The following is a 13,944-nucleotide window of genomic DNA, read 5'->3' on the forward strand; positions in this document are numbered from 1 at the left end:
TCAATAAATGTGATGACTTTTGACCTATAGGTGGCGCTATAATTAGCAAAATTACATTTTGGCCTGTAACAGGTAATGTGTTTGAAATTAAAACTTGCTATTGGTGTCTGTTAATGTTAATGTTAATGTACTAGTGGTGTCTGTCGGAGGCCCTAAGGATGACAGATGTGATTTTGTGACATCAACATAATTGATCTGGCCGCCATATTGGATTTAATCAATGTAACTTAAAAGTTTTCACAGGTCACAAAGTTCATCCGATTTTCATGAAACTTGGCACAGATGATCTTCAGACCATGACTCACAAAAGCATTGCTTTTTGGAGCCATATTGATAACCCGTCGCCCCTGGTAACCAATCAAGTTTGGTGGCGAAGTCGCAAAACAGGAAGTGAAGTGATATCTCAGCAAAGCTTTCGCGTATCAACACCAAACTCAGTACATGGTCTCAGGACCCAATTAGGAAGAAGCTCAATAAATTTGATGACCTTTGACCACTATGTGACACTATTATCACAGAAAGGGGGCTCATATTTCAGCAATGCTTTCACGTATTGAAACCAAACTTAGTATTCGGACTTGGGACCTTATCCTGAGGACACAAAATACATTTGGTGACCTTCAACCACTAGGGCGGCGCTAGAGTAACACAAGATTAGGTCATATCTCAGCAATGCTTTGACGTATCAAAACCAAACTTGGTTCATGAACTTGTGACTACATCCTGAGGATGCACAATCAATTTTGCGACCTTTGACCACTAGGGGTGCTATAATTTGCAACACTTTCTCGTATCGACACCAAACTTGGTACATGAACTCGGGACACATCCCGAAGATGCTCAATATATTTAGTGACCTTTGAACACTAGGGGCGCTATAATTATCAACACTTTCTCGTATCGACACCAAACTTGGTATGTGGACTCGTGACTACAACCTGAGGACGCACAATACATTTGGTGATGTTTGAGGTATGCGTATGTGTGGGGGGCTATTGGGGTGTGTGGGAGAGGAGGTTTATCTGTGTATATGTGTGTGTGTGGGATGGGGGGTTAATTGGGTGTGTGTATAATGTAACAACATTGGGTTGCCATGACAACTCCTGCTCAACTGCTTGGCCCCCACATTGCTGCTTGCAGCTATATTTATCATTTGCTTTTAAATAGGAAAACCTGAACGTCTGTATGGAAAGGCAGAATTCTTTTCAGGACATACTGTACTTGCCCCAACCAAAGAACACCATATGTGGTGATATTATGTTTATTGTTAAATAATTATCATTTGCTTTTAAATAGGAAAACCTGAACGTCTGTATGGAAGGGCAGAATTCTTTTTAGGACATACTGTACTTGCCCCAACCAAAGAACACCATATACAACTGTTGAAACAACAAAAAGTTGTTCAAAGAATACAATAATTCTATGCTATGCACAAATCACAATATAGGGAGATGCAGCTCTAGGAAATGTATATCACATTTCTAGAAACAAAAAAATTGAAGGCAAGGGTTGGCCTACTCATCATTACTGATTATTATTTTTTCAACATTTTATATTTTTATAAAAATATGTTTATTTTTTTTTCAACATATTTTTCAACCATGAATCCAAAACACCAACAAAAAAAAACAGAGAGGAGCACACATCCATCTACATTGGGTACACAGCAGTGGAGAGAGTGAGCTGCTTCAGATTTCTTGGAACTAAAATCAGCGAGGATCTGCGCTAATCATAAAGTCAGCAAGACAGTGGCTCTTCTTTCTTCGGCAGCTGCAGAAGTTTGGTATGGACGGTGAAATACTGACCAACTACTACCGCTGTACCATTGAGTGCATCCTGACTGGCAACATCACAGCATGGTATTGTAATAGCAATGCCAAAGTCCCTTTAGGCAAGTCCCTCCACTCGGCGGCCTCCATATCGCAACACTTTTAGGGCACTCATAGGGCATCCTATTCAGCAGAAATGTGCGTGCGCAAGGCTTCACGACACCAATCTTGCTCCAGCGGCGAGTTCACAACACATGATTGGCACAATGTCTTTACAACACACCATATGTTTGGCTCAATGTATTCACATCACACCACATGATTGGCTCAATGTATTCACATGTTGACGTTTTGCCGAGGAAGGGGTGGGATATGCGTAGACAACGGCGTTACAAACAAACCCCATGCATTTCTATGGAGGATTTTTTGAGTGCTGTGTCTCCTCATTAGAAAGTGTCTGGCACAGCCCATGACTGCAAAGCTCTGTAAAGGGTGGTCAGGTCAGTGCAGCGCATATAACAAGGACTGAGTTACCAACTATTGAGGACCTTTACAGCCAGGAGAAAGACCAAGCAAGATCCTTGCTGACCCCAGTCATCCCAGCCAGTCTCTTCACCCTCCCACCATCTGGTAGAAGGTACAAGACAAGGGTATGCAGACCTGTAACAGCAGACACAGAAACCATCAAGAAAATCACCAAGTTCCACGCCACTCCCTTATAGGAAGCCTAACTGAACATCAAGTACACAGAGGGACTCATTAATGTAACATGTTGGCATTAATAAGGATTCTAAAATTCAAACAATCATTGTTTCATGTTACACTCATTCTTGTGGCCATTTATCGAAGGTCCTGTTCTACATATGGGCAGGTGGGGCAGCTAACTACCTGAAGCATGCTCCACAAAAAATAGTTCCTCAGTAAATCATTGCTCCAAGTCTATTTTTAATAATGTGATTGTCACATTATATCCATAGTTTCTGTAAGCTTTCCAACTATTTTTGGTACCTCAACGATCACATTCCTCTGTTTATCGCATAACCCTGGCGGCTTCAATAAGGATTTCAATCCGTGCTAAAAGACGCCTGTATGGTAGTAAAGTAGTCTGCCCCATGGTCATATTCTAGATTTAGTAGCATCCTTGGACAGTGAAAAACGAGAAGGCAACGGTGTTCAAAGATATGGCTACGTACTGCATTCAGAATGAGTTATAGTTCTTGAGTTGCAGTTACAAAACCTTAACAAAAACTCCTTAAAAAATATTAGATACGTTAGTTAGCAAATTGGGCCAGACAGAACACAGAAAACTTGTTTTGTTTACCCATAGCAACAACGGTTGCAATGCTTTGCTGGTTTAACGTGATGAGAATGGTGCAGACTCAATAAACTGATGGCTTATACTGATCTACAATTATAAAATATTCCACTTACATTTCTGACTGTGACATGATTTAAGCATACAGCAAACCTGTAAAATATATAATGTTAATGTAAATTAGCCCAAAAATGATAGGTTAATAAAAAAAACGTGGTACAGTCAGACAAGGCTTTCTGCCCCACCAAAATGTATGGTCACCGCACGTTACTGGATACAAGGTTGATCAGTAACAAATTGAGAAGTCATTGACTGCATAAGCACCATTTTTAAAATGTTCAACGTCAGTTTAGGGGCAAATCCAAGAAACATGTTTCGAGCATTATGACTTGCGACTCTTCTGCTGAAGAGCAGATGTGACAAGAAAAGTAAGGAGGGGGCTTGAGCTCCGCTGGCTAATCACTAATTCACTAATGCTTAGGGCCCTATCTTGGCCATCTAAAACATGAATAGCTTATAGAAATTTAGGGGTTTGTCCAGTCCACATTGGGGATGGTTTTGTCATCAAACGTCGGGCGCCTGGCACAAAAAAGCGTCATCGGTGTGTTTTGGGCGTAACATCCTTTAGACCAATGAGAGTGGCATCTGTCATTCCCTTTAACAGCAAACAGTGGAAGTTCAAACAGCGCATCGGTATTTTGATGGTCACCTGCGCATTTGAAGGAATCTGCTTGCACGCCAGACTGTATGGAACAGGTATTCCACTAAACCATGTTTAGCTAAAACATGTTTGTGACTAGCAGAGTATAGGCTACACACATCTGCACTCGTCTATTATTTGAATTTGGCAGGTTTTTATTGGCGTAATGCTTTTTAGATGGTGTAAGATAGCGATTTTTAGATAATGTGCTAGACCACACCTTAGGTCGTTAATTGCCACACCCCTGGGCACGTATAAGTATATATACTTTTACTATTTATATATAATACGTTGTATAATAAAAGAGAAGTGCATGGCAAAAATAAGATAGGAATACGCTTTGTGTTGTGATAAGAATGTGCTTTCCGCTACTCCAAAATAGGGCCCAGATTTGCTCCCACTTACTTAAAGAAGCCCTATGCAAGTCTGGTTATTCCTTCGCTGTTTCTGGGTTTTCACCTGATTTTGGCTCGCAGTTTTTACGACATAGCTCCCCCTGCAGCTTCGGTAGCAAGTGACTGCTACACTAAACCCCCACTAGCTAGCGAGCTAGCCATCAAGAAACCAAGCTAAACACATACAGGGCTCACAATAAAACGGTCGAGCAAACACATTGTTCAAGAGACTATCAAACCACATTACAAAAACAAAGTTCACCCAAGGGTAGGCTACTTACAATTTCAGCAGCAACACAGCCAAGTCGGAGTCCGTTTTGCAGTCTTCTTAGAATCTACAATCTTACTACATTTTCGAGGCCTTCCGCCGAGTCACATCCGGATTTCTTCGGTCCGGGACCAGAAAGTTGCATATTCGTTTTTTCCGCGGAGAAGCACTAGGGGGAGACGAAGCACCCACCAAATGACCCAAAAAGTGTTGTAGAACCATCAGAACGACTCTCAACCTGCATAATTAAGGTCATTTTTGCTAAAATTGTTGCATAAGGCCTCTTTAAATGCAGCATGATCTGGCACTACAATCCCTTCACACACAGCAACCCAGTCTCATTTTGCCTTTATGTTCTCATTTGTCATACGGTCATTCTTTGTCAAATCAGGAACATTTTGCCACACCGTCTCAGATCTTTTTCAAAGTTTGTCTATATAATGTTTGAGCTCCCAAATTAAAACCTGTAAAATATTTTTGTTCAATTGCAATGTTTTTGTTTTTTTTCTGCCAAACTTTGTGGGATGGAATACAGATATGCCACACATGATTTTGTGTAAGAACCTAGATTTGGAACAAAGTGCGAAATCTAGAATATAAAGTGCAAAACATTGAGGGTATAGTATTTTTTTGTTTGTTTTTGCTTTACTTGTTTGGCATCGATCAGTACCTTTCCACAGATACAATACTTAATTCATGTTGTGTTGTTAATGAGATGATCAGTCAACTTAAATGGGAAAAGTTTAAAACAAATTTGCAGTCGTGACCAATTCTCACTGGTATCTGCAAGACAACAAGTACTAAAACATGATTAGGTCATAGATTTCACATGTAAAATACATTTTATACAACCCCACCCCCATCTTGCCTGTTCATAATTCTGAGAAATTCTTGAATTGTGTGCATGTGTGCGTGTACATGTTTATGTTTATGTGTGTGTGGGTGGGTGGGTGTGTGTGCGTGCATGTGCATGTGCCTGTGTGTGTGCATGTGCACGCATGCATATATATGTCTACTGTGTGAGTATGTGTCATACGTAGGATTACTGTGAATGTATGTGTGTGCGTGTGTATCTGTTTATGCACATGTGTGCATATGGAATGGGTTTACATGACCCCTGGAGGCAAACATAAAAAAAAAATGGTCATCCTAGGCCCTACGGTTCTCAAGATATTCACAGAAAACTGTGTCTGCCCTACCCTCCTTTCGGGGGGTCCAGTCCAGCGGGGGGGCTACAGAACAAAACGAAAAACGATGGTTCCATGCTATCCATGTGGGGTTACCTGCCCACCAAGTTTCGTGTACCCCGGTCTTTCAGTGTCCCGGGAATCCTTGTTGCTGTACGGTCACTAAATGTACACATAAATTATTTTATTGTAAGGCCCCCCATGAACGAAAGTCCACGAAACTTGGCATGCATTCGGAGGGTGTCATAATGATCCTACACTTTCAATTTCGTGCAGTTTTGACCATGTCAGCCAGAGATATTGTGATGAAAACACCTAATGTTTTGCTTTTTAATTTTTAACTAGGTGGCGCTATACATTAAATAAGTGATAATGGGATAGGTTGACATGCCCCCTTAAGACCAACATACAAAAAAAAGGTGGACCTCCTAGGCCCTACGGTTCTCAAGATATTCACAGAAAACTGTCTCTGGCCACCTACAGGGCACTTGGTGTATAGTAACATAAATTAATTTATTGTGTGTGCAATTTTTCATGCACACTTTCATTTTTCAATTTGACATTTGCAGTTTGTTTCGTAACTATTGAATTACAACATTGTGAAAGATCGTAATTCCAACGACTACGCCCATTCATTTAGGATTTTTTTGAACTCCCATAACTTCATATAACATATCCTGTGCCGATATTGTAGCTTCTGTGTTAACTACATAAACAATAAAAGGCAAAACAAAACTCGACTACCTCGTACGTAACGTTAGGTTCTCGTAAGAAGAATGTTTAGCATGTCCGGTTGAAGGGAAGCTAACGCACCGAAGGGAGATGACCGTATTGTTTGGATAAGAAGCGTAGTCCAGCCAGCACGGAAATTCGTGCACAAAGCTATGTAGCCTACAATAGCATTGTATGTTAAAGTAAAGCATAGAGGCAAGTAAACCTAATGAAAAACAGTAGTTTTACCGTTAGGTAGTCTAATGATAATCATTTCAGAGGTTTTCGATGAATTGACTGTAGGTCAGAAAAGTGGAAAGAAGATTAGCTTCAAGGCTATAACTTTTTTGTTTTGTTTTACCATGACTGTTTTTGAAGATGATCATGTGTGGTAGTTTCAACATAAACACGACTTGATATCACTTGTGAGGATGATATTAATAATAATACATAAATAAATGTTTAACTTTGATGACTTTGAAGGCGAAGGAAGTGTGAGAAGAATTTCTGTGTATCTATCATATGAGTTACAAGATTCAGTTCGATGGCTAACATCACAAAGTTAAGTGCGAGTCTGCGCAGTACTCAGTGCCCTCCCATTGAGAATGACGTCTGTTCGTCCATTTCTTTTACTGTCTATGATTGGACTCCAGAACGTATGTCAACGGCGCCGCCATATTACTGAGGGCAACAATCAACCGATAGATCAATGGAGGCCAATGGAGGTGTCTCTGAGTGGAAATGATATGAGAACAGACCCTGTGGGCTTTGTACAAATTGTAGCGCCTTCTAGACATATGGGGATGGCCTTGTACATGTAAAATAGCACGTTTATGTTTTTTGTTGTTGTATTTGCCAGTCTTAGAGAGAACAGGTTTGGAGTTAGCTAATAGTAGGCTAGTGACTAGTGTGGCTGCTGTGGCAAGGCTAATTTCATGTCACTTAACCACGGGTTTGTTGTGAATTGAAGGCGAAATTAACAATTCTGAAACGTAGCGTTACTCATGTAGTCACTTTATTATCATAGTATTGATACTGTATTAACCTGTCTAATGTTTGAAAGTAAGTTAGCTTACCTGTTATCTCGTTGATAGGCTAACGTTACGTAACGTGAGTGAATGAACTAAGCAGCCGGCCGGGGCGTGAGTGAATGAACTAAGCAGCCGGCCGGGGGGGCACGATAACTTCAGGAATTGGTAAACATGTTGTTTTCTGGAGTCATGTAGCCTAAGACAAAGGTTTCCATTTGTCAAACGATATCCGTTATCCGTATTAATTTATCTGTCTCCTATTAATGTTGTCAAATGCGGTCATTTGAATGTTGGTTGTCAAAAAGCTTGCCGTAGTGAAATGGTAACGTTCGAAATGGCAAAATTCATGCATCATGACTTATCTACTATTTTGGCCAAAAGTCATTTTTTTCATGGAACTGGTATGTCAAATATTGACTAAATAATAAATAAATTTGAAAATATGTTGTAATGAGTTTGGGTGTTTTTTTTATTGTTCTCAAAAAAATATTTATTTTTCTCCATGTAAATAGTGTTATTTCGTTTTTGTTTTCTTCATGTAGTTTAGCTACATTTAACTATGAAATATAATTTATGCCCATCGATTGAAATATTGATGAGTTTGAGGACATTATAGCCCAAAACCCATTAAGCTCTAGCCTGGGTTTTCCCATGCTGCCTTGCGCGCACGATTTAATTCACGCTGCTAGGTAGCCTGGATACCATGGAGCAAATTTTCGCCTCAGTTAGGGGACCAATCACAGAACGGAGGGAGGGCAGTAAGACGATGACGACAGCCGTTATGAGCCACGAACAGACGCATTTGATAGACATTCATAGCGCCCAATAAACGGCTCTGGGCATTCGTAAACCACGTTTCAAATACGAGAAAACCCCGTCTCTTTTGAGATAATCAAAATCAATAAAGTATTCAAATGATTAAATATGTTTAGCTACTGGTAATTATGCCAATTATAAAATGCTATACATTATTAACTAAATACAATTCATATGAATTTCAAAATATATGAAATAGAAACATATGACACAAGCCATTATTTTCCGTGTGTGTTTGTGTGTGTGTGTATATTCAATATTACTGATGACGACCCCCAAATTGTGTAAATACCCCCTACATGAAGAACCTAAGGGGGGGAATTCCCCCTCATTTTGATTGATGCCATGTGAGTACAAAAAAGTTTACAAGACCCTCAAATAGTTTTGCATTTTGTTCCAAATCTAAATCTTTTAACAGTCCAGCCATACTGAAAACATGTTTGTCTTCCATCCTACGAAGTGTGGGCAGGCTAAGAATAATACTTTTTAAGATATTAATGCTCAAACATGGCTTTAAAGATAAGGCATCTCTGAGAGTGTAAAAATGATTTTAAAAAAGCAAGGGTGAACAAAATTATAAAATCATTTGTTGTGCAATTACATTCTTGGGGGGAATTCTCCCACCTAGCTGTGAGATGGTATATTGCAACAGACTCAAGCTCCCCCACACTGCAAGCGCGATTTACTAGCAACGGAAACCGCACCATAAATGTCCTAGTTGACGTTACAAGATGCAGGGGTGATAGTAGAAAAAAAATCCTGACACTGAACTTTTTTCCCTGGGAGGTAAGCTGGTGACTTTTGTGGATATAAATGGACATCATTCAGACATGAGATGAACAAACCCAATACAAGCCTATATTACAGTAGCATCTTTGTGTAGAACACCAGAGCTCCTGGGACCCTGGGCCTGGTAGGCCTGTTAGTTAATCCATCCCTGCTTTTAACTAGTCACTTACCTGCATACTTATTTGCTTGTATAGCATACTGAGACTACAGATACTACAGCCATACCAAGAAATTCCAGGGCTGCAAACTTTTCACAAAACCTTGGAGTGAGATTTGGTGGGGCCAACCAAAGTTTGCTGCGTAGGCTACATAGGAAATCTTTGTTTGGCTTATTCAGCAGCATGATTACCGTACAGCAAAAAAAACAAAAAAGTGGCCTACTACTAGGACCTCGGCCTGAACCTGCGTTCATCTGACGCTGTGTCGTCCTAAGGGTGTTTTGTAAGCATTTAAGAAATGTTTGTATATTTTAACTTTTAAATGCATTTATTTCAAAATAAATTCAGAGGTCAGACTTGCTTATTTTTATGGAAATATTTGTGCTGTAGCTAGGGCTGGGACAACGCATTGACGTAATCGATGACGTCGACGCAAAAAAATACGTTGACGCAAAATATGAGCGTCGATTCGTCAAACATAACGTGTGCTGCTAAATATTTTTAATTTTACACCTTCAGTGTTTTCCATACGTTGACTAATCTGTGACTGGGCACCACGAAATCAAAACCGGCCACCACACATTGATGTTCTATGTTGTAGGTTTACTATTTAAATTAAAGATAAGATAAAATAATTTTATTGAGCTGCACTTTTTACTCACACAGCCTTTCCTCGCCCCGCCCGCCCTCTCTCGTAACGAGCCCGCTGCTCCTCCTCTGCATGTGGGTGGTTGACATGACATGGCCTTTTTTTGGTCCAATGTGTCAAAGATAGGTAAATTATAAAAAAATATCAAAAACTATGGTGATATTGTTCAGAAAATGCTGTTTTATTAGCCTAGAAATCTAGACGCGCCCCTAGCGGCAGCAAATGTAATTTGCTGCCAGGGCTAGTCTAGCAACTCTCCGTTGGCTTGTGAGCTCCAAGTCTGCTTGACTAAAAGTTCAGGCATAATATTGTGAAGCCACTCTTAACTAAAACACTTTGTCCCAGAAATGGATATCATGGTGTGACGCCATATTACTTTTTTTAAACGGGAGACCTGTTTGGAGACCTTTGGGGAGTAGGGGAAGAACAACACCTCAAAAGGACACTGAAAGTTACAAGGTGAGTTTTCTCTCATGTTTTCCAAAAAATCAAGTATATCCGGCACTCCTGCTTCAGTTCCCTTTTGCATTGTCTTTTGGTGTGTGATGCATTTTACGCAAAAATGCCCAAATAAAATTACTTTTCAGTCAATATTACCTTTAAAACTATATTGTCATATTGCAGTTAGCATGTTTTTAGGATGTTCGCATAAAAGCACATTGCTTAATGTCATGCTAAGTACATGAAACCTCATATGGTGTGACCCCATATCATATAGTGTGACCGGGTTTTCTCGTCACACCATATGATTTATTTGTCACACTGTATAATAGAAACTGCATTTTCATGCATAAATAATGTTTTTTCATACATATGTTTAACTCATAATTAAGTGTAATATATATTTTGACATATTTAACATGATTTAACATTTATTATTTAAGATGTGCAACTATTGCATGTATTGCGAATCACACACAGAAATCACCCCCACACACACTCACTCACTCTACAGCCTTGTAGTAGTCTGAGAAAATAAATTCTGGTGTTAAAGAAAACAGTAATATTAATGTTGTCTTTAGCACTATAAGTAATTGTAACAATTTAATCTGATTATAATGCAGGAAAACTTTTTAAATTATCTGAATAAATTGTTGAATTTGTCTTTTAACAGATATAAAGAGAATAAACTCAAAGGGGAACTACAAACATTCAGATTGAAGCCCACCATTGAGAAGAGAAAAACTCGGGGAACCCAAGAGCTATACAATATTTGGTGGCATTCTGTTTTGCATAGTTGTGATTTCTGAAAGTGAACCTTTACATGATATACCTGTCTTAAACTGTCTTTTGTTGCTTGTGAAATACATATAATACACATTTTTGTATTAACAGATTGTTTTGTGGTGTTATTTATCATATGGCGTGACACCATATCATTTGGTTATATCAAGAAATTATGAAAATAAAAAGGCTTTTGGGTTCTAAATCATACAAATCTCAATGGAACAGATAGAAAATAGGGTCAGCAAAAGTCACAAGCATTTTCTTTCTTTTATATCAAGGTATGTTAAAATGAATATGACGTTTATTGAGAGATTGAGGACATATGCCTTACTCTGTGTATTGCTGAAGAAATATACTGTAAAATGTAATAAATTTGAAAGGAAATGCTAGATCCTGATGAAGTAATGATAAAAGATTATAATACATTGCTCACATTAAAAACAAAATACCCCATTATAATTTTACAAACAATAACTTTCATGTCACACCATATGACAATTTTAGTGAATAAATATGAATTTCAACACAAAATCTAAAAGACCATACATATTTTTGGGAATGGAAGGGTCAGTACAACAGGACTAAATGATTTCCATGCCTAATATCTGTGATCTGCTTGTATTCGTTACTCATGCAGGGCTCATTTTATTGACTCTAAATGTTTGCAAAATCCCGATGTAAATGGAAAAGTGTTTTCCAAGACTCAAAAGTGCTTGTCCAAAGGAGAAGTACGAACCGTTATTTGAACTAACTACTTTACGAATTGCATCCACACCATAGGCGCCGGAAGCACAGTGGCCAGGGGGCCAATGGCCCCTCCACTTTTGGCTCAAAATATATATTTTAATAAACAAAACCATCCACGAAAAAACAAACAAACAAAAAACGTCCGCGCAAAAAACGGAGAGGTGTTAACCATTATAGCGGTAGTAGCCCGCATCTAATATAGCCTAGAGCTATTTGTGCAGCGTCACTGTTGCAAAACCTTAAGCTTTCTGCCCATGGGTCAAAACCGATGAGCAAAACATCAGCAGAGCACCCAGGCTACACCCCCAGGGAGCAGACAGCGCTCCACTCTGGGATGGAGAGATGGATTTGAAATGTAGCCGAATCTAATAACATTTTATTCTGGTTTGGTATGGTTTGTTCACCATTAATAAAGGCTAATGACAATTACTGAAGTTATGAATCTGTTGGATAACCACATTTAGCCTATTGCGCGACATGAGATTCAATTAGGCCTAATACATGCGCAACGTGATATATCCGAAACATGTAGGCCTAAGCTACCAAGCCTTCGCATGATAGCCTATCACTTAAGATTACCAGCAATGTTCAAATAGACCAGGTTAACCTATTTCACTTCTGTGGCCCCGTTTACCAAACCACATTTGCTGATACGAACTTCTGCTGACAAAAATGAGGCTGCATTACGTGTGGACATCTTAATGCAGTTTAAGGCTGATTTACGCTTCTTAATTGTGAGCCTACAGCGGCGGTCATTCTCGCGTTCTCCTTTACAGCAACAAGACACAACTAGAAATGCAATTCCAAGGAATTACCAGTGCATGAAAATGCTAAAGTTGTGATGTAAAATATCATGTATAGTTAAAACAGATAATACAGAGATGGTTACTACAGTGATGCTAGGATAGACATGGTGTTTGCATAGCTTAATAAAAGTTGATAGTTTAAAAGTAGACTGTTTAAAAGCTGAATGTAGATAGTTTAAAAGTTGTTGATAGACAGTAGATAGTTTAAACATTGTTGATAGACAGCTAGTTTAATAGATAGTTTAATGATAGTTTAAAAGTAGACCGTTTAAAAGTTGAAGGTAAATAGTTTAAAAGTTGTTGACAGACTGGAAGTTGAATGAATGTTGATATTCAAATAGTTTAATGGCTGTGTATAGGTAGATATTTGACGATAACTGAAAGTTGGAATGGCTCTAATGTTTGCTAGCAGTTATGCTAAGATTTTTAACTATGCTAACCATGCTACTTAGCTAATGTTTTATAGCAGTGCTAGCAATGCTAACCATGCTACTTAGCTAACGTTTTCTAGCAGTTTAATGAATGTTGATATTCAAATAGTTTAATGGCTGTGTATAGGTAGATATTTGATGATAACTGAAAGTTGGAATGGCTAATGTTTGCTAGCAGTTATGCTAAGATTTGTAATTCTGCTAACCATGCTACTTAGCTAATGTTTTATAGTAGTGCTAGCAATGCTAACATGCTAACCATGCTACTTAGCTAACTTAACTAACATTTTCTAGCAGTTTTGCTAAACATTTTCTAGCAGTTTTGCTAAACATGCTAACTATGCTAGCAATGCTAACTTTGTTAACCATGTGACTTAGTTAACCAAGCTTATCATTTTTAGTAGTTATGCTAACTATGCTAACTAGCATGCTAACTATGTTAACCATGTTACTTAGCTAACCTAGCTAATCATTTTTAACAGTTTTGCTAAAAATGCTAACTAACATGCTAACTATGCTAACCATGTTACTTAGCTAACTTAGCTAATCATTTTTAGCAGTTATGCTAACTATGCTAACTAACATGCTAACATGCTAGCATGTTAACTATGCTAACCATGTTACTTAGCTAACCTAGCTAATCATTTTTAGCAGTTTTGCTAAAAATGCTAACTAACATGCTAACGTGCTAACTATGCTAAACATGTGACTTAGCTAACCTAGCTAATAATTTTTAGCAGTTTTGCTAAAAATGCTAACAATGCTAGCAATGCTAACATGCTAACTTTGTTAACCATGCTAACTAGCTACAGTGGGTAGGAGTCATAGTTGATGAAAAGTGTTGACAGTTGATGACAAGTTAAAAGTTGTTGATAGACAGCTAGTGAATGTATATAGTTTAAAAGTTTAAAAGTTGAATGTAGATAGTTTAAAAGTTGTTGATAG

Source organism: Alosa alosa, chromosome 14 (assembly GCF_017589495.1).
Source record: "Alosa alosa isolate M-15738 ecotype Scorff River chromosome 14, AALO_Geno_1.1, whole genome shotgun sequence".
Classification (NCBI taxonomy): Eukaryota; Metazoa; Chordata; class Actinopteri; order Clupeiformes; family Clupeidae; genus Alosa; species Alosa alosa.